Raw genomic sequence first — 27,311 nt, 5'->3', positions numbered from 1 at the left:
AAGCCAGCCATTATCGCTTCTTGTAGTCACCCGTATTTTAAGACCCGTTGGATGCCACGCGATGGTTCGCATGACATCAGCGATCTCCTTGTGCAGGCTGCGCAGGATCTGTCTACAGGGTCTACTGGGAACTGTGCGCCACAACCAGATGAAAGCGACGCATTCTTTAACTTTGCGGGTCACACTCCCTCGACCGCGACGTCGAGCGCATTCAGCGTACGTTTTGAGGTGTTCTGTTACTTGCAGGACACGCGCACCTCGATCACAATGCTGCATGAGTACCCTGCTGTGAAGCGCGTCTTTTTAAGGTACAATACAAACTTAAGTTCGTCTGCCCCCGTAGAGCGCCTATTTTCCCTTGGCAGCCTTATTCTTTGCCCCAACAGGCGTCGTCTTAGCGACACGTTGTTCGAAAAGCTTCAGCTGCTGAAGTCTTACTAGTCGAAACTTGATTAGCACGCACCAAAATTACACTGCATTTAGAAGGTCTCCTCTTTAATGTTGCACTTGCCTCTATTATGTTAAATAAATGTTATTGCCAAAGTTACAATTCTTGTTTTTATGCATGTGGTTGTAAGATATAGTCTCCATCCTTCATTCGACCATGGGGCTTTTAAAGGCACTGTCCAGAGCAGGAAGAAAACTACGTTCTGCACCGAATGCAGTGTCTCAATCAAGCACAAGCGTTTAGTGACTGTGATTACGGTGCTAGTCGAGGGCAAGAATAGTGACGTAATCGACGTTCACAGGCAGACTGGCTAAATAAGTGCCTGTGACAACTTGTGATGCTTTCCAGCCTGATTTCCATCCATATTTTTGCCTGGAATATTCTAAATGCGCGGGTCGTCCAGATTTTTGTAACTGGTGCGAGTTGCAACAATAAAAAAATTATCTGGCTAGTGCTGCGCGCCTTGGTCGTCTCGGTTCTTTGTTGGTCTCTACCAAAATGTAATCGACAAAAAAAGCTGTTTGAAACTGTACTTTTTTCACCTATCACGTCCAAGCTGATTACATTTTTTTTGTGATTATATTTCTATTACGGTAATAGAGCCTCGCACACTAACTCCCGAGTATGCGATGCAAAATTAAAATGAGATACCCAGAAACCCGTTGCAGGTGCCCCGAAGTCGCTGACTTACATTTTTAGGAATGTATTTGGAAAAGTATTTGGAGGAGACCAAATACATTTGGTTGTATTTGTGTTTTGTATTTAAATGCTTTTTTTTGGAAATGTAATTAGATTTGTAATTAAATACATTTTGACGAGGTATTTTGTATTTGTATTTCGATACACATTTGCATGTATTTTGCCCATCCCTGCTATTGAGTCGTAAAATTGCACGCATAATTTACTCTTTTGCCTCCAGTAGTTTAATTAAATAGCATCACCCAGAAAATAAGAACTGTCGCTGAAAAAGCTCTGCAGTGTTAGTTTCACCTTAAAATTAAACTATGCATCGCCAGACGCTTGCTCCCCGCCCAAGTGTCGCTTTAGCCGTCCGCACTAGATGCCAAAGCTTCCGAACTAACCGTTATTTATTTCAGAAATCACAAGATCATGTTAAAACTTTTATTTTATAAAATTATGATCGAGGAAGAAACAAACACATGGGAATAAATGGCGTTAACTACCGCAAACGGACTTCATTTTTCCATTTAAATTTTCAAAGAGTCATTTTAAACTTTTGAATTAGATAGCGGCTAGCCCTGAAAGTTTGACATCCGGACCGAACCATTAGCACTACGATTAAGCTGAGACTGAGCTTGCGCCAATGCCTAGATCAATATTGCGTAAAAAATAAAAAAAAAAGATTTAGTTTTTGTGCGGTCATTTGGGACATCATTATTATTTAAAGGCAGCATTTTGCTCGAGTAATATATATCGCATTATTACAATCCGATAGTCTTTGTTGCACACAATTTGTCGCAACAAATTCTTCTCAATAAACGCTATGAAACTGAGGTATCATTAGAGAGGTGTTGTTTAGAAATCAGAAGGGAGACCTGCATCTTGCTCGAGATTGGACGGGGTTTAGTGCCGAAAGATATTTTTTTACATTTATGATTACAATGTTGTCAGCCCAGATCTGGTATGTACACTCCGCGCAATCGAAAAATCAAGATTGAAGCTCCGATCTTTTTTGCAGGTTGACCCTGAGTTCTGGGAATACATGCTGGAGTGGCATAACTACTATAGAAAACAACGTGCGACGTCACCTCTCCGCTATAATTACAACGTCAATATATTTATAGCATTTTGTCTGTTGTTTCCAACAATTCACTATGCTGTTCACGTCGGAAATTGCTCTACCAACTCGTACGTCATATGATGATGCATTGTTCTTTTATTACTACAACCACAGCATCATCTTTGTCAAGCAGAGTTGTTGAATATGAGAACTTACTGAACTATATTTAAGTAGACCACTCTAAGAGTTGACCGGACATGTATGTCTCTAAAACGTACAAATATGGTATAGTAGTGCAATATAGGCAAAATGCTCGGACAATTACAAACAGTGTGGTAAACTCGAGACTGCTAGTAAAAGCAAAACGCAAAGAAAGACACAATAAAGTGATGCAACGTCTGCAGTTTGGGGACGAGTGTAACCAATTTCTGCGGTTTTAGGTTCTTTTTTTATTTTTTAAGGACAATTTCAGATGGTTACAAGATTGCGGATCCGGGTAGGCAGTTCCGAAGTGTTATCACTGTGTATGTGTGTATCTTTGGGCCATGTGAATTGTTAGAGTAAGGGCAGTTTTAGCATTTGTTTGGTTCTTTCTCGGAGGTTAATTTTGTTACTGTGTGTTCAGTTGTCAACCCCTTGTGCTTAAGGACGGCAAGGTGGTGGTTGTACTGAACTGCGACCATTTGTGTAAATGTTTCGTTGCCACCTTAAAGGGAGATAGAGGGCAGTACGTTGCATCGAAAACTTTCAGCGAAAGGCTCATGCAGTCCTTTCTTATTTCAAATACAATTTGCGTGACATAGTACAGCTTTTTCGGCTAAAACTCTCAATCTATATCTTTAATAAGATATGAAGAGAGTAATCTGCATTTTTTTGACGCATACCTCTCTACACACACACAATACAATCTCCGACATGGCACATATAGGACTTCTTTGCTGAGGACAATTTACGGTACCCATCAATTGGCATATATAACACCAGATATAATAAAGAAGCATTGAAACATTCAAGAAATTATTCGAAACTCTGGGTCTACCCACATGTATGTACATATAATTAAAAGGTATCTTCTATTACGTGCAACGAACAAAATATTTAGACATATATTGTTATACCTTTTACCACTTTTTTGCATGCCTGTTAAAATTCAGTTGTTTACAAGCGCCTTCTCCATGCTATATATTTAACTACCGCAACTACGTAGTTGCTACTGTAAACAAAATATGTATCATTTTTTTTCTATACACTATTGATTGTTTGTCATGAGTGCTTTTTTACATTGTGTTGAGCACTCTGAAGCGGTAACGAGGCCACGTCAGCAGTACATATCTAACCTTTGCCCTGTTATGGGAGACAATAAAATCTGAATAAACACATAAACAAGCAAACAAAACAAACGAAGGTTTTTCTCCGTTCTTGTTAAAAACTGTGTGCGTTTGTGTTTTGTGTTTTCTTTTTACCCTTTTGTTTTATTTTGTCCATTTGTTGTTGGGTGTTTTGCTTCTGGTGTTTTAGAGAAGGCATTGGAGACATAGTATGCAGCGCGTGCATGAGACATACTTTGAAGCTTGTTGAGAGGTTAATAACCCAGTCTGATGTTTACCATGATGTTCAACTTGCATTAGCTCGCCTGCAGTCTCACCATTTTTAGTCAACTATGTGTCCAAAAATAAAACACTTCTTTTACAAATAGCACTCATGCTACAACAATCAGGTAGCCTAGAACACGTAAAACGTCATACTCAACACAACACCGGAAAACTCTCTACATGGCTGTTTTTTTGCTGACTTAAAATACCCTGAGCTCGCCACTTGAAGTACGTGATTCACTGTTGCGCCGCAGACGCGCGAAAATCTTTAAAAGCGGAGATGTCACCGAAAGGCGCAAATTAAAATCATCGTTGCGCTAAATGATTCAGCAAATGACTTACGAGATTCAGGCAGAAATTAAATCGACTTTAATCTTCACTCTAAAAAACTGAAGTGGCTTCTTTCCCACAAAGCGCTTGGAAGAGTCAATCGCTTCAACCTACGGAGACAGTTTAGCGAATGTTTAGGACTAACTAAAGCTGTCTGCACACTGGCAATGTAAACGACGTTTCACCGTGGAGATGGTGAAAGACCATGGAGTGGAGATGGTCTTTCACCATCTCCACTCCAAAAGACCATGGAGTGGAGACAGGCCTAGACATATGTTCACAGCCCTAAGTCGCCGCGCACTCTCCGGTGATTGAAGCGATCAGCTGTCCCGACTGCTCTGCGGGAAAGTAAACGCTTGAGATTTCTTCGAGTGTTGCAATGTACAAGATAGTAATAAGTTCATAAACCTGTTTATCGCTGTGGTGAAAACTGGGGCTATCTATGAGAACCTCAGCTGCTACGAAACACTTTTAAGTGCATTCTTCTATACTCTTTCCTCTTGACGCAGTTACAGGCATGAGCGCAGCAGTGGGCGGAAAAGCTTGCCCTAACTGATGTTATTGAGCATCGACCACCACAACCGGACCCTTACAATAGAATGGGTGTAAACATCTACTGGAAGACACTAACTGAGCCCAATTTTGTACCTTCAGGTCAGTAATATAGAACTTCCTTTTTCTGCAGGTTTTATATGTCAAGATTTGTTCAATGTCTGTTTACTTGAGCTCATAAAGAAACGTCGTAAACTTACAGCAGACCGTTTGGTAACGAAACAAAGTGTCCAAAAAAACGTCGGCTTTCATTCACAGGATTCCAGAAGAATTCAGTTGTAGCTATTTTTTTTCTTCAGATGCTACTTTGTTGCTTTGTTTTCCTAACTAGAGTTGATCAATTAGCAGACGTTGCAGACAAAGAACTTCTTATATTTAGATCCCTCATATAGGCCAAAATAACACCAGAAAATATCTGGTGTGACTGATATCCAATGTCTGCTGCAAGCCATACCATACTAGGTCCAAGCGAGGCCGACACTACAGCAGAATATAGCCAATCAAGCAGCTCAATAAGTGCATCGTCATGGCCCTTGTCGTCTTTGTGCGTGTGCTAACAGCAGCTGAAGCACTTCACGCCCATAAAAAAATGGAGGATCATGGATCAGCCCTTGTGCATGAATGGTTGAGTTGGAGAGAGCTAGGGCATGAAGACGGACGGTCGCCGTGACGAGCCACTTTTAACGCCCCTTGTTTGGCTTCATGGGATCGTAGCGTCGTCCACTCAGCTAGATCCAGGTGTGAAACAGAATGTATCGTGTTAATATGCAGATATATTTGTCAGACATTCGTCTTGTTCGGATTATGAGCGCTATATCAAATATCGTAAAGCAATCAAGATACAAATGACAAATTTTCACAATTGAGTCTTATTCCTGCACTGAATGCCTATAATCTTGTCTACAAAGAACGATGTTTTCCTATAGTGGTATTTAAAGATAACGCAGTACATCAGTTTGACACATAAGCACTCAAGCGCAATATGAATGGCATATTACGGCCTCATACTTCTATATCCATGGGATGATTTTGCACTAGAAATACTACGCAATTTTACTTTGATGATACGTCGCATAAGCTCATAATGTAGAAAATACATGCCTGAAAGGTAAAATATTCTAATGCTTTAGTACGGCAGTCTCAGTGAGTTAAGCTATCAGCTAAATATAACATCAAGTCATTCAATGAAACATCAAATAAACTCTCCCGGGTTTATGTAACAGCAATAACGCTCGGCCGATTGCAAAACTGTGTTTCTTCAGTGGATACTGCTTTTGCGAAAATGGTGAGCGCATTGATACAAAAAACATGCGTAAGCATTTGTAACCAGAATTACAAAAATATATGCAAAATTTCTATGTAGTGACATAATCCATGTTTGTGTCTATTGTCCAGCTCGTGTGTCTACTCGTAGAAATTTGGTTGATTTTTTTCGTGTATAATATTATAATTGATATATCTCTCTTTTTTAAAAATTTGTTAAGTTCTACAAAGGCTCGTGGTATGCACACTACTTTAATTTATTCATTCCATGTTCAGGCTTATAAATTTCCTCTTAATTAAATAGCTAGACGTACCTCATGCTTTCCTGATTAGTAACTTATAAAGCATTGTGCTTACCAAAGAGGTTTCACCAGAGATCAGTTCCGTAAATAATATCTCAAATTTCCGAAGAGCTGCGTGACGGCTACATCTTAAGGACATGTTTCTTCGTTCTTTTCAGAAAAGGAGTTACTACGCTCTGGTTCAACGAAATACATCAATATAATTACAACAACCCGCGGTACAACTCAAAGACATCCCATTTCACAGAGATGGCGTGTAAAGCAACCATATATGTTGGATGTGGTTATGCCCGCTCATATTATTCAAAGACGACATATGTTGCCTGCAACTACTGGCCTCAAGGAAACACCCACGGAGAATTTGCTCAGGATGTTCGTTAATAAAATCAGTAAAGGATACGGCACTGGTTTTAACTAAGGGCTCATATTGTGAAGATTATTTTTTACAGGAAATTGAGGGCAAACTTGGCGATTCTCCCGCCAAACTCGTCTCAGTAATTCCAGAGTACCTTCATAAGTTTTCTGGGTAACTTTCTATGTTAAGGTGTGGCAGTCGAAATACTGCCCGTGCAACGACTCTAGGTTCTTCCGACTATCATTAATGCCGAACGAATGAGGCTCTGCCATATAGTAGTATCTAACACACATGTGGTGCCATTGGCTGTGCTTCGATTTAACTTTTAACGTAACTGAAGGCAATCAAACAATTGTAAGGCTCAATTCACCAATATTTCGCTAATTGACGAGGGAAACGTGCTGGAATCCGCAATGATTATTCCTAAAAGCACGAATCATTGCGGATTCCAGGCAAACTATTAAAAATTGTTTTATGGTTATTGTTTTACACGATGAATTATGTCGGGTGTTTGGAGGCCCTCTGGTACCGCCTTTCGGTATAGTCATACTTTCTCGCGTGCGATGAGACGTTGTGGCCCCAGTATGCAAATAGCCCTTTACCACTTCGGGATCCAAACTAGATGGCAGATTTCGCAGTATTTGCAAAGTCAAATATACATGCTATTTTCTGGAAATGGCCACTAACAGCACTGTCAGACTCAATGCACTCTTATGATAAAATAATGATGTGTAAAAGATGAGAAAATATACGCGAACCGGAAGTGTGCCGGGGTACTAATAGATGGCGCCTCTGAGTTTGTCGCGAAACAAAACAATTGTTTTACCCTCTTGTCCTGTCCCCCCTGGGCCAAATAAATGAAATATAAATTACATTAGTGTTGTCAGAAGGCACAAAGAGGCGTCAGTCGCACTCTGCTTCCTCAAATGAATGGATAACATGTAGATTACTGAATGGATGTATCCGACATATTATTTTGGATGGGGCGGCGGTTTGCGCAGCCTAGACATCGACTCTAATATCAACACCAGGACACCTCTTGCGTCATGTGTATGTAGCAGCGTCAACAACACGGTCTCTGTACAGCGCACGACACTGTTAGCGCGAACAAGCGATCGCCGGTTTTTCCAACTTTCTTCTTTGAAACCAAGGGATATCATCCAAGTTATTACTGCTACGAAAATAGCTCATTTAGGTCTATAATGTAAGCGATAACGTTTGTGCCCGGTAATACTATTTAGAAGTAAAATTTGAAATCGCACCGATGACGTGTTGGCGCCAGCAGTGTCGCGATGTGTGCATTCGTTTACACGGCGCATAGGAAAAACACTTTATTCGTTGTTTCCTTTTTGAGTCGGAAACGTGCACGGATATTTGAGCGTGACAAATGCACCCCCTAAATAGTTATTCGTAACACGTTTCCCCACACTACGTTTATTGGCTTATTCTTTTATTTTATAAAGGTAATGGCGGCCTACTTTGGCGGCGCTCTCATGCGCCGTTCAAAGGCGACGGGCGAGGAGGACTGCAGAAGAAAATAGGAGATAAGACGACGGCCCAATGGAAGCAATTCACCTGTCAGTTCCGTCAAGTTGTTTACAGGACCGGTGTATAACCTTTCACAATATATCGGAGTATACTCAAAAGGTATAACAAGAACATGTTTAATGTGAGAGGTCACGGTGCATTCAATGCGCTTGATTGATTTAGCGAAAGCACACACACAGAGGATGACAATCGCCTTCATGTTGCGTTTTTTTGCTGCTGGTTTGGCGCCATACGCTTGCTCCGTTGGTTGCGCTAGCGGTTTCCTTAAGGCTCTTTTATTCTCCAACGTTGAGCGCAGCGAACGCAGCTTAGCTTAAAACGAACGTTTTTCATTGGCTGGCGAGTGGCAACAGAATATCTGCGACCGTGGAGTGTCTGTGTGTGCTGCGTTAAGCCGCATATGCTACACTAAATGTTTGAGTGTAACGTAGCCTTAAGTCAACCATGCGAGGTGGGCGCCACATTCTGGAGGGAAAGAGAAAAATCATGAGTGGCAAATATTTCCCGATGAGCTAGCTTTACCCTGCTCTCCTCTACCACGTGCTTTATCAAGGAAAATAAAACTGCAATGTGACCGGACGAATGTCTAATGCCTTTACCAATATTCACAGAGTTACAAAAGTTTCGGACAGATTTATACCTTAAAAAAGCTAAATCCTCTCAGCGAAATCACCAAAGGAGTTTATTATTTTTTTTTTATGAAACATCTTTCGCAGATACATTCGTTTTACCAACCTTCAGTCGATGGGGTCTCTTGCCTCTACGCAGAGTGGAATGTTCATGTTAAGGCGCTACCGCGGAAGCTCCGCACATGAGGACACGCGATTTATTAAAAAGTAAACGCTCGATCATGCCGTAATTATTTAAAATCCAATATATCAAGCCGCTCCAATGCCGTTCAAAGCCATGAGTTTGTTTCCCCCCACGGCACGTCGTAGCCTGTATTTCTATTGTAGTGTTTGTTTTTTCTGTTTGTGCTGCTCGCGCACTGCTGCAATTACCGTCTTGAATTCATCTCTGTAGAGCGGATACCCACTCAGCTGGAAGTGATGCTTCACGGGTAGAGAAATCGCTTTTCGATCAACTTGAATGCAGTCAAAGCCGCGACTTGCGGCAGGTGTTAAGTGTACGGAGCTACGCCATGGCGAGCTCGAAAACTTCTAGCGCTCATCCCAGCGCGCTACTTGGAGGGCAGTTTCTCCAGGAACCGCAGTATGTTCAAACAGCAAAATAAGGGGTAGCTTTCTTTTCGATTTTACCTACTATTCCTTTTTAATGCTAAAATTCCACACTGTAAATATACATACTTTCCATCATAATTTCGAACTGTTCAGAACTTTCCCCAGAGCGCAATCGTCCTCGTACGGGAGACAACCGACGGTCACATTGGCTACTGTACGATAGGAGCTTACAGTTCAGACCAGCGTTCCAACACGACTATCCACACGTCGATTGATTGCACCTAATCCTTCAAGTGGTCTTAAACTGTTTAATGTAAAGCGGAATGTCAACTTGCGATGCCCCGCCCCCTCCGATCACGGCCCGACCAGCGGCATCAGTGCTCGATAGTTTACGTCATGTCATCTTGTTGTTACACCACTGATACGCGAACACACGGTCACATCGGCGATAATTCCAGTCTTCTTTTCACAACGCAAAACACTGCCACCACGATGTTGCTGCTATGCTGCTGACACGCAGAAATACAGAGCCACTTTGATTGCCGGTTGGCACTCGGCGTCGGAAAACAGAACCAAACACAGCACGGAAGGCACCCGTTCAGCCGGCAGCAAAACCTTCCTGTCTTGGACGCAGTTCCTGCGATTTCCATAACGTACAAAACGTCGACACAGTTCCGCGTGGTTCCGCGTGGTTCCGCTACTGTAGTTCCGCGCCGGTCTCGCGATCCGGAGACGGCCATCTTATCCAGTGTACGTAACGCTGCTGGCACTGCTCCGGAGCTTCGCTGTTTCTAGCGGCTTCGTTTGCTCGTTTGATAAAATTAGTGGTAAAAACGTCAATTCAACCGAAATGTTCTGCGCGTTTGGACTGGAAGACGGAATTACAGGCGGCCTTCGCTGCCGCTGATGTTCAATCAATTCAACAACATTTATTAAACAACGTGCGCAACACGCTCGCAAAACGAAACCGAAACATGAGTCGGGTGGGCGAAAGCTTTCTCTCGTCTGCCTGGAGAAGGAGAAAAATATTTCGTTCCGTCCTTTTTCTCGTGTCCGCTTGGGGGCGTGTCAGTAGAAGAAAGGAAAACGCGCCGTTGTTACCTTTTCTCCTTCAATTTTTCTTAGAGTGTATATGGCAGTATATCCGGACTTTAAAGAGGGATGGAAATGATGCCGCGAGGCGGCAGTTGCCCACCACAAAAACTCACACATAACCACTCTCGAATGCAGCTTACACTATGCGGTCTACAGAAAATCTCCTACGCTCTTAGCAGACAGTTCCTTGGGAATTTCTGAAAAGTTGGAACTGAAGGAACAACTAAAAACAACCAACCAAGATTTGACGTATCGCGTTAATATAAAAACGGTTAACTGGCGCCACAGGAAAGCGATAGCCTGTGTTCAACTGAATGACTTGGTTCATGTTTGTCAAGGCCTCCCCGGGGCAACCTCCAGGTTCATCGGCGCTTTTTGAAATGTCAAGACCGCCGTGCAGCAAGGCATTTTGAATAACATTTGACTCTTAAGGATGATGAACAGCTTGATTTTGTGAAATTAGAAAGGCTTCCTTTTACCATCCCGGAGGGATGATTCTCAAGATGGAGAAATGTAAGGAGAAAAATGAAGGCGAAGGTCAGCAGTGTAAACGTAGTGAAAGAAGAGAAAAGGTGTACGATAATAAAACATAAAAATGGCGATTTTTTTTTTCTACCTGCCTCAATTTTATTTTTATTATCCTTGACCTGCAGAGCTACGTAGTCAGTACAGTAAGTTCAATGCTAAGTGCGATGAGTAGAATAATAAGTCCATGCAATGGGCATTAAGTACCATAAGGAATAAGAATAAGTATTATACTGAGTATGATGTTTAGGGCTGGACCGCAGAAGAGTGAAGGTTGTTATTGTTAGGCCGTCAATTGATTGGGAATGTCTCGTACAATAGGAGAAGCTAACTAAGTGTACCTTGATAGTTGCTTAAGTGGTGTAAGTTAATGTGATGGTACCCGTGGCATATCACAGGAACTTCGATATTGGACCCAAAAAAACGCCATGATATCTGGAGGAACCTGCTTGACCTTACAAAAGCTTCGGTAGTGCCAAAGGGCCATACCCAGCTTGATGAAGCCTGATGATCTCACTATGGATTTGCGCAGTGGCTGCGATGATAGGTTCGAAAAACACCATAGCTAGGATTCTTGGGATGTTGAATACGCTACTTGTATAATCAGGATTTTTCAACCGTGTTTTCGTCTCAATTCTTTTTTTCATTGCATCGAGAAACGTTTTCTTTATTTAGTTAAGGAAAACGTATTTTTTACTGTTGAAGTTGTGAATACTTTTCGTTGTCCTTGGGTAGACCATTTACTAGAAGTGCGCGAGTAAAACATTTTCAAGTTCGCAGCTTTTTTCTGCGGGGCGAAGCTTAAACTATTATTGGGGTGACAAGACTCTGTGCATCAAACACTGTTCCATGACGCCGTCATGCACAGCAATCTCTACGGCACCGACTGTAGTTACAGCAAGTAGAAATTACCGCTATATGTGGGTTCTTCTGCCATCCCTGTGGTTAAAAGAGTAGATTACATACCGTTCTCATTCAGTTTTTTTTTTTAATATTGCTCAACTGATTCAAAAAGTAAAAAAAACAACGGCATATGAACCAAACATAATGTTTATATTTCTGTGAGGGTTTGATCCAGGAGCGTGGGCTGCACTACTGCATGGAAAATTTATTTTGTATGATAAATGTTCGTGTCCAATAAAAATATATGAATCACACAAGTTATATAAGAACCATATAAGGTACGTACAAAAAAGCATTAGATATATAAGAAATGTATAAGAAATTTCTAAGAAGTTTCTTATATGTTCTTATATTTGGTTACATGTCTTATATGGTTCTTGTATCTTTTAATATATCTTGCATGTTTGATATGTGATTGTTGCAAAAAAGAAATTATTCATAGAAATGGCTTTTTCACTTGGGTAGCACGCGCTTGTAGCGTTGCTGTAGTCTCAGCTTGAGCAAATACTATACTATTGGAATACAAGACACAGCTCGGAAATTCATCGAAAAGGACGAAAACGAAGATTCACGGAAACACTTGACGGTAACAGTGGTCTTCGTATCCGCGACCCTGTCAACCGCGCCGTAGTCCGAGGCGTCGCCTTTGCGTGCTCAGGCGGCGAGAGGAAGGAGGCGGGAAGGGGGCGTCGTTAAATAGACCAGTCTCCAGGGTGGCTCATGGCGCGGCCGTTTTCTGTCTTATGCAAATAAAGAAAGTGTCCTGTATTCCCCTAGTGAAGTATCTGCTTAACGGTGAACGGACTGTAGTGCTTGTAGCATTGGCTTCGATTGCGAAGAGCTTGAGCTTGAGCTCGAAACTATTCTCACCTAAGAGCATCATCGCCACGGGTATATTTGGCGTTCATAATTTTACATAATATTCGTGCCAAGTCGCACACCGAATCAAGGTTAGAGAGATCATGCAAGGTCTTTTATCCACAGATAAAAACTTCAATCTCTTTCCAATACTAAAGTGCCGCAAAACTCTTGCTTTCCTTAAGTCCATCGAACTGTTGTGTGGGCTGGGCACCCCTGTAGTAGGCGTCTGTGTACGGCAACTGTTGAAATAAACAACGGGTACATTCAGTGATTCTGAATGTAATTTATGCTAGATACCTTATATTTACTGGTTTTCAAAGCTTTACCTTTGTGCACAGAAGTGGCTGATGAATTATTCAGTGAAAGAAGTAGTATAGTAGTAGATTGAGGCTTTTTTGCGCAAAAGCAACTAAGGCTATGATGCGCCAAGAAATAAAACTATTGCATAAGAGGATTCAGGAGCAAAGCTTTAGTAGCTGGTAATTTATAAAATTATGAACATGAGAAATGTGTGACATATGAGCAGGACATTACATTATAAATAAGGCTACAATATGCTTAAATGATCAACACTTTCTAAAAACTTAAACACCTAGGTTTCCAAGCAACCCACATGGGTGTGAAGAGACATGCTCTTTGTAGAGCTCGGAGAAGGAAAAACGGTGTTTATCATCTTAAGAAGGAGATTCCAGAAGGATATGCAATGCATTTAAAGGTTCCTGCAATGTTTACATTCAGGAGGGTCATTCCCCCGTAAGGGGTGTCCATGCGTGAGCCGCGTGTGCCCAATGCGTAGTAGACAGATGACTACCTCATAAAACCTGTCTCTGTGCCTAGTACTCTTCCATTCACTGAAAAAGGGCTCAATTATGTGCAGTTTGTTTGCAACCTGTAGGATTCATTATGCTTGCCACTGAGTATTAACATAATATTTGATTAGGGCATAGTAATCTCTAATTTGTGTACTACTAATGTCTACAGCACGGGTGCCAGAAGTGCCCCCGGCACGATCTACCTCTTCATTTTCTGAATTCCGTCATGGCTCGGTACCCAGCAGAACAAAACATCACATCCCTTCCTGGTCGCTGCTACTATTTTGTAATAAAACAATAAGGACATTGTTTGGGATTTGAGATACTTGTTTGGAAGATACGATCTAGCGTAAGCAGAAGGCCGTGCAATTAAATAGTGAAAACAGTCGAGGATGAATTTAGCCTACGAACACTTCTTACTGAAGGGCTCATCATGGCGCAGCCAACAAATCATTTGGTTTTTGTGCCGTCTGTGTGGTAGTGTGAATGAGAATCATGTTCCTACTGGAGTTCGTAAAATTCTTGTTGCATGACCTCAGATGTGGTATCCTTCTTGTTAAACTTTGTTGGAAAAAAATCTCAGCGTACGCAGTTAAAATCTCATGGCGCCACCGTCTTTGGAACTGTAGCAACTGGGAGATTACTGTCTACCCCAACTAACTTCACCACAATCCTACTTCTCATCGCAAATGGAGGGAGAATGCTTGACTTATTTTCGAACGTCATCTGATATTCCTTGTCCTCCACTGCCTCCCGGGCTAGATGCTGAGCGATTGATCGTATCTTTAACGAATACATAAATCCCAAGGAGAATCGCCGTCTGTCAAGGGACATCTCATTTCCCTCAGCTTAGAGGATGAGCACAGGCGATGTTCTGAAGGCACCTATTGCCAAGCGAAGTCCCTGATGATGGGTGGGGTCGAGTGCCTTAACCGCAAATTGTCTAGCAGGTATATATATAAAGCTACCTCAGTCCAGACGTGAGCGGATCACGGAGCGATAAATTTGTAAACGACATAGGGGATCAGTGCCCCATGTCTCGTGTGACAAAACTTTTAGGGGGTTCAGTGATTTCTGGCATTTTATCTTCAGATTCTTTATGTGAGATATGAAGGACAGCTGATGGTAAGAAATAAGGACAAAAAACTTATGTTCTTTATTTGCAGGGGTGGGAGCCTGGTGCATCCGTAAACAAGGTTCCACGGCGATTTCCCCTTTACAAGAGTAGCAGACACACACTGTCTTATCAGGAGAAAACCTTAAACCCTTTTTGTCTGCCCATTTCAAGAGGTTGTCGATTGCAGTCTGGAGTCTACGTTCACAGATAGAAAGATTACGTGATGAGACAGGGGTCTGAAGATCGTCCACGTCAAAGGAATATTGCACAGACGGAGGTATGGACCGAACGATTGAGTTCATCTTGACTATAACCAGAGTACCACTCAAGACACCGCTTTGCGAAACTCCAGCCTCTTGAACAAATTCCCTGAAAAATAACCGTGCCCAACTTTTAAAAAAAGGTTCCCTCCGACAGATAGCTCTTTATGGTCGCAAGCATCCTCCCACGCACTCCTATTTCATACAAGTCACGAAGAATAGACCTGTCGCAAAACGTACAGCGCCACGACAGCAGGGAATTGTGAGAACCCTCGGTACAGATCACGCGCTTTCTCGCTGCGCCTCCGCGACTGCGCGCGCGTCCCGGCAGCTACCGCCAGCAGCCGTTGCAGCCATCCGCCATCCCGCCTATCCGAAGAGTAGTACGTTGTTGGGGGTCTGCGGCAGCGTGAAGGCATCGCGACAAGTGAACTTATTTGAATACGTTATTCGTCGTACCTTGCCTTCACGTATTGAACTGTCACTGAATCCATTTAGTTTGCACCGCAACCGTCAGGTTTCGACCAGGTTTGACAAAGCGTTAGGGCAGCAGACGACAGAGTCGGTACAAAGGAGGGGGATGAGAAAGGGGCAGCCGTTGGCTCGGCGCTTGCCCGACTCGGCTGCTAAAAAGTTGTTGCCGTGGTAACCTGCGCCTGCTCGCGTATGGCACGTGGTCACGTGGTAGCAGGAGGAGGGGCGTACCAAGGACTCTAATGATTCGTCGCGCGGCGCGCGTGGGCTTTTGGAATTTTTGCAAAGGGTCTATTCTATACCGTTATGCTGTATCATATGCCTTCTCCAAGTACAAAAACGCTGATAAGTAGTGTTGTTTATGAACAAAGGCTTCACGAATTGCGGTTTCAAGAAGTACTAAATGTTCAACTGTGGAACGGCAGAACCGGAATCCACATTCATCCTTATCTTGAATGTTTTGTTTTACTATAAAGCACCTAAGTCTTGTATTAACGATACCTTCAAATGTCTTGCTCAGAACACTGGTGAGGGCGATTGGGCGGTAACTCGATGCTGAGGAAGCATCCTTCCCGGATTTCAGAAGTGGTATTACTGTGGCTACCTTCCATGCCAGTAGAAACCTGCCCTCTTGCCACACGCGATTGAAAATGTACCAAATGAACAGTAGTGTAAAGGGATCAAGGTGCGCAAGCATCCAGTAGTGTATACCATCAGGTTCTGGAGCTAAAAGCTTTGTTGGGCGAAAGACCATTTCTAGTTTGTGCTGCGTGCAGGGTTGATTGTATACCTCACAGACACCACTTGAAGTCTTCACGGTATACGCTTCCGCTCGCTCTTTGTATCTAAGAAATGTGAAGGAAGTGTGTCAGAACTTGATACACCAGCAGAATGTTGATCAAGAAGATTAGCCTGTCCTTCCAGGCTCTCTGGAAAAACCCCACTGTGGGAGAGAAGCGGGACTGAGAAAGCGTGGTATCGCCCCTTGATCCGATGAACTTTATCTCAGTCTTCTTTCAGTGTTGCGGTACCATTTATTGAAGAGGCGTACTCGTGGAAATCCTCTCGCTTGGATTCGCAACGAATGTGTCTTGCCCGAACTCTCATTTGCTGCACAGCGAGGATATTACCTCTGCGTGGAGTAACGTCGAAAATGCCCCATGCCCTCTTTTTTTTGCGATTCAGAACATTCCTCGTTTCACACACGGCTTGGGTTTCCACGAAAGATGCGTGGACATCAGAGGAATAGCAAAAGTTGCTGCATAAAGAATAAGCTCGCTTAACAGCTCCGTAACTTTGTCCTCCGCGAGTTTATCAAGGGATGTACATGCAAGCTGTGTCGCCTAGGTAAATGCAGACCAATTCGCTTTCTCGAACCTCCAATGGGCAGTACGCTCCCGCACTCACTTAGGGAGGATGTTGTTTCTCAAGAAAATCGAATAGTGACCGCTTCCATGGGGGTTGGTGCCTGCGACCCATGTAAAAGAAGTAAAAAAGGAAGCGCTACCAATAGAAAGATCAATACACGAGGATGATAATGATGGTGGGTTCAAAAAGGTTGGTTCTCCCGTATCTAAAAGGCAAAGTGAATGCGATATTAAAATTGATTCAATCATTCGACCACGGGCTTCCACTTGGTCGCTTCCCCATACACAGTAGCGGGCATTAGGATCTCCAGGTAAAAGAAAAGGTTCCGGGAGTTGGAGTAGAAGATCATTAAAATCACTTAAGGTAACAGCAACAAAAGGAGGGATGTACAAAGAACACACAGTTACATTTTGTGAAGGGAGGGGGGCACCACGACTGCCTTTAGTTCAGTGGATAAATCGATAGCACAGCAGCGAATGTACTTGGGAACAATCACTGCAAAGCCACGTGCAGAAACAAATGCGTCATCTCTCTTTTAAAAAATGCAATACCGCCTAAGAAAATTTCTATGCCTTGCATGGAGATGGCTTTCCTGCAGACATAGAGCATGAGGCCGATGTTCGTCCGAGAAGAACTCCACATCGTCGAAGTTCCTCAGAAGACCACGACAGTTCCATTGAATTATCGCAGTCATTCTTTATGGAAATGCCCCTACAAAAGAAATAATTGAAGAAATAAAAAGGTAGAAATAGAATAATCATTTTGGAGGAACTAGTGTTACTTTCCCGTTCTATTTCTGATTCGTTGTGTGCCACTCCATGTCCCTTCGGTCAGTTTATGGAGCAGAACCAGTGCCAGTATCACCAGTCACCTCTGCGTCCAGAGCCTTATTGGCAGGCCTCCTAGGAGCATGAGAGCTATCAGACGATCGGGGGAGGGGGGCAGCCCCCAGCCTCTGTCTTTCCCTGCTAGAGGGGCGGTTGACGTACGGGACCGACCCACTGCCCCGTTCTTATTCTCCACTGCACGTGAAACCTACTGCTTCCTCAGCGATGTCTTCCCAAGTGTAGAGGAGCGATGGGCTCGCTTCAACTTCCGAGGAGACTGAGTAGAAGGAAGGGACGAAGGAGTCGTCCTCATCGCCTCAGTGACACCTGGGTCCTTGATAGCTCAGGGTGTGTCAGCTGCTTTCGCAGCTGAGAGTGATTGCCCAGCTACAGCATTTTTCAACGTAAGCGTGGGGGATTGCAGCGGTTTCCCATGGTCTGGAAAAGAGACCTGGGTTGCCACATGGTGCTTTGGACACCATATTGAAAATTCCATCAAGTTACGTAATTTGGGACACTGACTGCCAGTCAGAAGCCTTGGTGGAACGTGCCCTGATGGTCCATGAGATGACGTCTGACTGTCACTGCCAAGGAAATTTCATCAACAAGGGCAGCACTTATATGAGAAAAGCTCTACGCACTCATAAATATCGCCAAATGCATCGAAAAAAAAAAGTTCCAGAAAAAAAAAGCATGTCCACCGCGGATCAAAACTGCGTCCACTTGCGCACAAAGCGGACACCTTAACCTCTATGCTATACCATCGCTCAGGAAAAGTCGATTTGACCATTTGTTTTATACGAGTTTAGCGGAGTGTGTATAGCCATTTCCGTCCGAAGTGCACTCCGGAGTGAATAGCATTATTCTTTATATAAAGCTCAAATTCCGAGGTGGCAATCTTGGGTGGCTATGAAACGATTTACATGCCGAGGTGGCCATCCTGCATGGCTGTGAAACGGTTCACAAGTCTTTAAGATAAATGTAATTCATGACATCAAAAATCAGGAAAAGTGTGTACCCGTCCTTTTGTTGTTTTTTTTTCTCCGTTTTGAAGTTTGCGTTTTTCGGGCAAAAGGGACATCCGTTTACAAGCGGGACCACATGTACCATAACCACGTTTCAAAGAAACGCCCTCGATGTCTGAACCTTTCGGGACGACCGTATACACTCTAATTCACATAACCTATGTGACTCCGTTGAACCTAGAGAGCAAGCATGCATGCCACGACAGACAGCCCTGGCTTCCACGGACGAACACGAGCAGCAGACATACCTGAACTACGTTCGCGGATGCTTTTTGTCTGCACTCTTCATGAAACAAAAATAACGAGGTGCGACACAGCGGTAAGACCAATAGCCCACGCCAGAGAGAAAGGTATAAACTTTCTAGCCCAAACCTCTCGGACCGAGTCAGGAGCATTTTAGTATTGCAGCGCGAGATTCCGACAATGAGCGCATCGCTCTAAAGAATGCTTCTGCTGCATATGCAGATAAACCTTCAGCATGTTATGCAAAGCACTCGTACATCACTCGCCGTACTTCTGTTCTACTCACCTACCATGTAGAGTACTTTCGCGTCGTAGAACGAGCCTTTCGTTCGCGCGTCTCCGGCCCAGTAGACCTGGTACACCTCGTCGTCTTCAACTACACCGCTAAAGTCTTTACATCGTCGGAACTCACAACAGGCTGGGTCTTGTCGAATAGAAATTCTACTAAAACATAAGACATTGTAAAGCCCGGGCAGGATCGACAGCTTGGAGCAAGCGGGCAAACGAGACGAGTCGAGAGCGATCGTTCATGGAAGCTCGGCGAAGCCTTTATGGGCGAAGCGAAAGTGGCGTGTTCGGCGTTTCGGCGGGCTTCTGATCAAGGTTGTCGGCCGGTTGCGTGTCACATCTCTAACATCAGCGGTTTTATGGGCTCGCGTCCCGAAATCGTTTTTTCGTGCTTAGATTATTTTTCGTATTCATAGATTTGACGAAATAGTGGTATCCAAACGAACTTTACGTGCTTTGACCGTACTCATGTCTGCACGTCAAAGCTTTTTGACGTACAGTCAGAGACAATCGATGTACAATCAGAATCGCCACCAAGACATCTTGATGGCATTTCGCGGCGGCCGACTGCCAGCAGAAAACCATCAGAAAGCCGACAAGCGGAGTCTGACTGGAGTTTGACTGTCGGTCAGACTAACTTGTTGGCCAATCAGACATGCTTGACCTACAGTCAGGCGCAGTCAGCGGTTCCATAGAAAACACTGACTGCCAACATTGTTACATTGATGGATTGTTTCTTCGGGCAGTGCAGCTCCCAAGCTGGACACCGCTTCGGCAAAAAAACCTTTCTGAAAAGCGGAGACGACGCCCCGCATCCTGATAACTAATGCTCTACTTCGCTTTGAGCGCAAAAATTCCCATTCTTTCTTGAAGTGGGTACGAGCCCTTGATTATGCAGGATGGTCACCATCACAGTTGGCACACTTGTAGTCTGCTCTGCAAGCATCAGCAGGGTGGTCTTTTCAACTGCATCTGGCACAGGTCTCACGACCACGGCAAGCGCACGAACCATGGCTGTCAACGGAAGCAGCGGAGAAGATTTGGAATGTATGGCCGCACCCTGCAATTGGTGTAACCTGCTTTCACTGAAGGTGACAGCGTACTTCTCTCGAAGGTTAGAATTATGTGTTTAATGGGTCGATCCTTGCCATCGCCTCGGATATTGAATCATTTTGAGGCGACAACACCTTGAGCCTGCAGGCCCTCCACAATTTCTTCTTCGGAGCTGTCTGCCAGATCATCTTCCGATATCACACCGCAGATAGTGTTGAGTGTGTGGTGAGGAAAAACGGCCACCTTGAGGTCATGGATAGTTTGAATATTCAGCACAGCTGTGGCCTGGAACGTCTGGGTACCTCCACAAGAAGGTCACCTGAGAAAACTTCTTAGCTTCATATTTCATTCCTAGTGTGCTTTACAGAACCTTAGGAACAATGAAGGGAGACACCTTGTACAGTTATTTAGCAGTGACCCAAGAGTGGATGCAGTAAAAAAAACCTGGTAAAGTGGTCGTTATAAATAGAGTTTTCTTTGTTCAGGAACGTTGACTGGGCTTCGGTGCGGACTCTTTTAAGAAGGCGATTAGATTTTTTCCAGATCGGAGCCCATAAGTGGGGAATGGTGTTCGGAAACTGTGGTGCACCCAACAAGGGGGTATATACCATCCCATAACAAATATGGCTTTGCTGCCCTACTGAAAAAAAACTATATGAACCCATACGGGAAACCATATGGAATAGTATGGATCTATATGGTTCCATATGGCCAACCGTATGGAATGGTATGGATTCATACGGTTCCATATGGCTGAACCATATCGAGCCATACCATACACATATGGTTCCGTATAGTTGGATATGGCTGAACCATACGAAGCCATACCATACACATATGGTTCCGTATAGTTGGATATGGCTGAACCATACGGAGCCATACCATACACATGGTTCCGTATAGTTGGATATGACTGAACCATACCGAGCCATACCATACACATGTGGTTCCGTATGGTTGTATAGTCTAGCCCATACAAAACTATATTCATTCATATGGTCGCACCAGTACCATATACTCAACCGTTTACGTTCATATGATTGCAAACAATTCCACCTTATTGTCACGCGCGTCGCCGACCAAGCGCTCGTGGCCGAATGTTTATCATCTTTAAATCCTACGCAAGGGGCTCGAGGTTTGATGCCTGGGAGCGGGCGCGCCTTTTTGTTATTTCTGTAAATTTTGAGTTCTGGTAAATTTGAGAACCCTGTTGCTTATTTGTTGTTTGAATGTTCTATGGGCCGAACCTCCTACGCTGATTTTTTCAGGAGCCCACTTGTGTACATAAGGAGCTCCGTGTTGCGAGCCGGGGTCAGTCTCGCCCCAGCATTTGATTGGAAGTGGATATTCTGCTGGTAGCTGGCACACCAGGGAAAAGAAATGCCGGCCGTTGTCCCATATCGGTCTCGTATAAAACAAATTGTGAAAACAGCAATTCGAAGTTGTAAAGTGGCGCAGTGGTAAGGTGTCTGTTTCATAATCAGTAGAACACTGGCGACACTGGTTCAATCCTGTTACAGGTTCGGTGAAAAAAAAAAGATATCCTATGCAAACAAATTTATAATTTTGATAGGACCGCTAACCGGACGATAGGTCTACGCCCTGGTGACGGACTCACAGTGAGGGAAGAAGGAACAACACAGACTCCTTTCTTTCCAACCACAGGATGGTTTACTGAAAATCCGATAGACATAAAACAAAACAAACAAAACTCCCGACAGTGAGGCACAACGGACCGCCCCACAGAGAAAGCGCTCAGGCGTGACTTATCATGGAAACACGGCGCTCGTTCAAAGAACATTTTCTGCAAACTCAAAGGAAGAAAAAAAAACAATTAAAAGGGGGATAAACTATACAAAGTAATATGGGGGTGAGTGGCGCGAACCTGAGTCCGGTGAGTGATATGGGGGTGACGCGGCCTCTTGCGATGTCGACCGAACTCGGGAGGTCGATGTGCGATTGGGTGCTGTCGGCGAGGCTCCTCGGCGCAGGCACTCACCCACGAACGCACACACACTTGGGCGCCCAAAGCAGCGCTTGGACCAGGGAGCCCAAACACCTCCCGCGCTCAGCCTTCCGTCGCTACCGCAGTCCCGCCCAATCTTCGCGTTGCGTTCACCCCCCGGCCAAGTCTTCGCGCACACTCCCTTGACTCGGCTCGGAATCAAGCCGAGGTCCTCACTTTCCCAAATTCTAGCTACAGACCCCACTTTCCCTCGCCCCCCCAAAAAAAAATGTTTTTCTAAGCAGTGAGAGAGTGCAGGCGAGCTGGTAATCAATCGACATCTTGTAAACCCTGAGATGGGGAACGATAAAAAAACGGACGTTTTTGTGTGTTCGTCTGTTTTTTTTGTCGTTCCCCATCTCAGGGTTTACAAGATGTCGATGTTTTTCTGCAGTTGTAACAACAAAATACATATATAAAAAACAAAAAAAAAGAAAAAAACAACACGTCACACTGGCAAGCCTCGCAGTGAGCCTACCCCAGCTAACCATAAACAGCACCCCCACTCCGACATTTGGAAGCTATTCCCAACATTCCGGGAAGCGAGTCGCCCATCGCTACCAACTCTCCGTTTCACCTTCAGACCGAGCGCAGTGGACGCCACGAGCCATCCCAGCCGATCCAGCGCCGGGAGAAAGTCGCGTGACCTGCCGGTGGGGCGGGGCGACACAGGGAGCTCAAGGTCGCATGACACTCCCTCAACGCCACATTGGCTGGGATGGCTCCTAGCGTCCGCTGCGCTCAGACTGAAGGTGAAACGGAGTATAACAACCTCGCGAGAAATGTCTTCGGGACAAGGGGTGGGCGGGGGGGGGGGGGGGGGCAGGGGGCCATAAAACAGAAAGCGGGCGAGGCGAACGAGGCCCGAACCACCCTGCCGCTCAAAGCGCGGGGCAAAGGGAGCGTCCGGCGAACGGATGCGCTTCCTCGCGAGAACTCCAAAAAATAAGTAAATAATAAAAATAGTCGGTCTCCAAACTTTTTGGCCAAGGGGCCGCATTGGGGACCTCTCGCAGTCTCGAGGGCCGGAAAACAAATACATCTTATAAATCATTAAAAACAATATTAATAAGCCCTGATGAGCATTTAAATAGAGGTACTCAAGTTAGAGTAAAAACGAGAAGCAATCAAGGGTGGATTAATACATATACTTTATTTCGAAATTCAGCATATAGGTAATTGTGACATACGATAAGTGTGACCCAGATAATCCACCAGGCACAAATCAAAGCGCATATGAACTCTGGAATATTCGCACAGATAAAAAAAAACTAACGAGAACGGTAAAACGGTGATGACAATATGCAATAGTTATCACACATGACTCATATCACAATATACACGAGAACGCAAAGGAATTTTAACGTAGTTACAGATATGAAGCAGGAGACTAAGCACGGTGAACCTGATGATGACAACATACAACTATATGCCACAAAACACTAAGCAGTATTTGAGCCGGAATGCATCAGAATTTCGACACATTTACTCGGACATGAGGTGCAGGACTAATGTGAGCGGTGTAGCTGATCCTTCGGCTTTATTATTTCACTGAACTGCGGCTTCAAGCTTGATGAGCCAATAATTAGGAGGGACTTCAAGTGTTCAACAGACACGTTAGCTCTGTATTTGGATTTTACGTACTTCGTCCTTGAAAATGTCTGCTCACAAAGGTATGTAGTGCAAAAAAGCAGTTTATTTCAGGTTTGGAAATTGCTCAGAGCCCAAGGATTTGTAAAACTGTATAAAATTTCCTACCTTGTAGTTTTCCTTCAGAATGTAGTTTGACTGTAAGTCAAACTACCATTCTGAATAAACTACAAACTGTAAGTCAAACTACAAACTAACTCTCCTATCGAAGTCAGAAAACCGTTCGAAAAATTGCCTCTGAAGGTATCTGAGGATTTCCATTGCGAAGAATGAGGGGAATTCCACATCAGTCTCTGATTTGCACAATAGGGGAAGTGATCCCAGGTCTGGTTTCACACTTGTCTTTCGAAGAGCTGTGATTTCACCCTGAATCCTTTAATATCCATGGATACGTCATGAATAAGACGTGTCTCGCCTTGCAATCTCACATTCAGCGTATTCACGTGCTCCGTCAGGTCTACACAGAACCACAATTTCCAAAGCCACTTACTGTTCGAAAGCAGCGGTTCGGGCCGCTTCTTGTCTGCGAGAAATTTCCTTATTTCTTCTCTAAGGTTGAAAAAACGCGAAAGCAGTTTACCGCAACTCAGCCATCGCACGCCAAACGTCTACAAACTCCGATTCACCATCTTTTAGGAATTCACGAAACTGGCTATAATTAAGCCCATGCGACCTTATGTAACTCACGGCTGAAACCACAGCTTTTAAAACACATGACATGTCCACATATCTCCCACAGAGTGCCTGCTGAAGAATCGTACAGCCCCCCCCCCCCCCCCCCCCCCCAACGCACCGCTTGCGCGGCTGGAGCCGCGTTCGAGATTCTTCTAGTCTCCGTCCTCCCCTAAGCTGACAGTGCACTGAAAGCTGCATACCCGCTAAACCAGTCAACTCCCGGTCTTTTGCCACGTGATCACACCCTTTCTGCATATTATTCACGAGTGGAGAGCGAGATCTGGCGATAAGAGACATGCAGTTGATTGGTCCGGCGAACACGCAGGTTCCACCGCACTGTCAGTTTTCGTGTGAACCGAGCATTCAAAATGCCTTTTTCGCTTCGGCGTCGAGCGAGAAATACGATGAGGTGTTCTCTCTTTCCGGTATGTTCGGTGCTCGTCGCGCCGTCGCGTCTTTACGCGCACTTCTGCCCGCACTGGTGGCAGCGGGCCTACTGGTAGCGGGCCGTGGGCTGGAGCTCAATATAAGCGCCATGGCCAGCCGCGGGCCGGTCAGTAAGCCTCCGCGGGCCGGATTTGGCCAGCGGGCCAGGGTTTGGAGTCCCCTGCAACGCTTAATTTTCTTTCTTTTTTTTTTTTTTTTTTGCTGAGGCATTTGGCGATATTTACAGCATTTGTTTTCTACAATTAACAATGAAAAAAAAAAACGAATATTGTCTACGAAACTTTGCTGAACTAAACGGTAAGTGGAGGACAGTGGGGTAAGTGGAGGACGGGAGGCACTCACTTGATCGAATGACGTTTTAGCGAACGCCCACTAATGAGCAGCCGCAGACTGTCGCTGCGAAGCGGCGCGAACGCAGGCGGGGGGTTAACACGATCTCCAGTGATACACGCGCCGTCCGAAATTGCTGGCATTTTTTCCCCGGGCTGTTGTGCCAGCTGCCGCAAAATAGCCCCACCCGCGTTTGATCCTGCGGTTCTTCCGTCATCGCCGCCTGCGACGCTAGTCTTTTTCTATTTTGTTTTGGGCACAAGTTTGCCCCATTAATCGTTTAATTTGCTTCAATTTTCATCGCCTCATTAATCGTCATGCGTGAAATTCTGGTGAAGGTGCGGGCTAACGCAGCCCATGAAGCGTACCCCTCCGAGGCTTCACAGCCAAAGCCCAGTCCCCCACTCAAGAGTACCATCCGCACAAACTACCAAGACCCAAGGAAGCCGCTGCACCCAAGGCCTAACCCCGGAATTCTGACTTTTGCCACTCAAGAACACGCAACCAACGAGGCCGACGATGCACAACCAGTTGTTGCAGACCCCGGTTGCCCCGCCGTCGTATACGTGCCTATCGCACCCCGGACTCCAACGCCTTTCTTCGGTGAGGTCCAAGAGGACATCAAGGATTGGCTGCAACACTATGAAAGCGTAGCCCGCCACAACGAATGGACGACTGAGCAGTGCCTCCACAACCTCTACCTCTCGCTTGAAGGCACTGCGAGGCACTGGTTTGATAACCACGAAGCCTCTTTCACTACATGGAAGTCCTGCCCACCGAATTGAAGCAAACGTTCATCAACCACCACCATCGACAGTGAACGGAGGACTTTCTCCAAATAGAAGGGTGCAGGGCCTCAACGATACCATGACCAGCTTTCTTGAAGATGTCATGAGCCTCAGTACCCGAGCCGATCCAGAGGCAGCTGAGGGAAAGAAACTTTGCGTCCTTAAGGATGGCGTGAAGGGTGAAATTTTCAAAGTCCTCATTCGCAATCCCGACAGCCGTCGACGGTCTTGTGACTGCAGCCAGCAACATCGAGCGCGCGCTGTCGTCTTGTGCAAGCCATTACCATCGACTTGCTGGCGTGACTGCTTCTCCAATCGTAACATCTTTCCGACTGGACCTAACCAGTGCCGGTGCCGACAGACTTCAGGAAATTGTCTGCGACATCGTCCGGGAAGACCGCTGCTGATCGCCCGTCCTCTCTCTCACTCACCGAAGTCGTGCGAAATAGGTTCACCAAGCCTTCCAGCCTTAGGCTCCTGTCACCGTATCAGCACCGGAGGAGATCACTGATCAATTTGTTACGCCGCAGTGGTCCGCCGAACACCACCACCTCCGCGTCCGTACAAGGCACCCCCCCGACATGAAGCTCCCTCGCCACGCAGTATCCCCGACACCAGGAAGATTGGGCGCACGTCCGCCGAGAACAAGCTTTGTCAAGAAAGACTGACCTGTGGCGAACAGCCGACCGACGCCCGCTCTGCTACATCTGCAAGGAAGCCAACCACATCTATCGTGGATGCTCCTACTGCCGACTTGGGCTGCGTGGGTTTGACCTGGACGACCACGCCCGAGGTACGGCGAACAACCTCACAACATCGGACAGTACCTCCGATGTTAGCCATCCTCACCTCTCTCTGTTGTGAATCCACCGCCTTTCTGTTGTGAATCCCGCTCACCATCACCAAGACGTTCAGCGTGTCCAGTGCCACGACCCCGACGACAGAGCCTGTATCCCAGGGACTCCAGAACCGGGGGGGGGGGGGGGGGGGGGCAGGGGGGGGTCCAGATTCCCCCCAAGATTTCTCAGGACGGGGCTGAGGCCCCCCCTCCGACTTCAAAGAAACGCAAAGCTGTTTATTCATCTATTGTAATTACTCCAGTCAGCGAGGTGGCAGAAGAGGCCGGATCAACGCCAAATAACCTTCTTCCGCTTTGCCCAACAAGGTGGACTGTCAGAATGAAGTCAATGAAAAGGTTCGCTGAAAACCTAGTTCAGGAGACACTGAACGAGCTGCTACAAACAGAATATTTG

The sequence above is a fragment of the Ixodes scapularis genome, unplaced genomic scaffold, assembly GCF_016920785.2.
Source record: "Ixodes scapularis isolate PalLabHiFi unplaced genomic scaffold, ASM1692078v2 PGA_scaffold6__148_contigs__length_123643588, whole genome shotgun sequence".
NCBI lineage: Eukaryota > Metazoa > Arthropoda > Arachnida > Ixodida > Ixodidae > Ixodes > Ixodes scapularis.
This window is presented reverse-complemented; position numbering follows the sequence as displayed.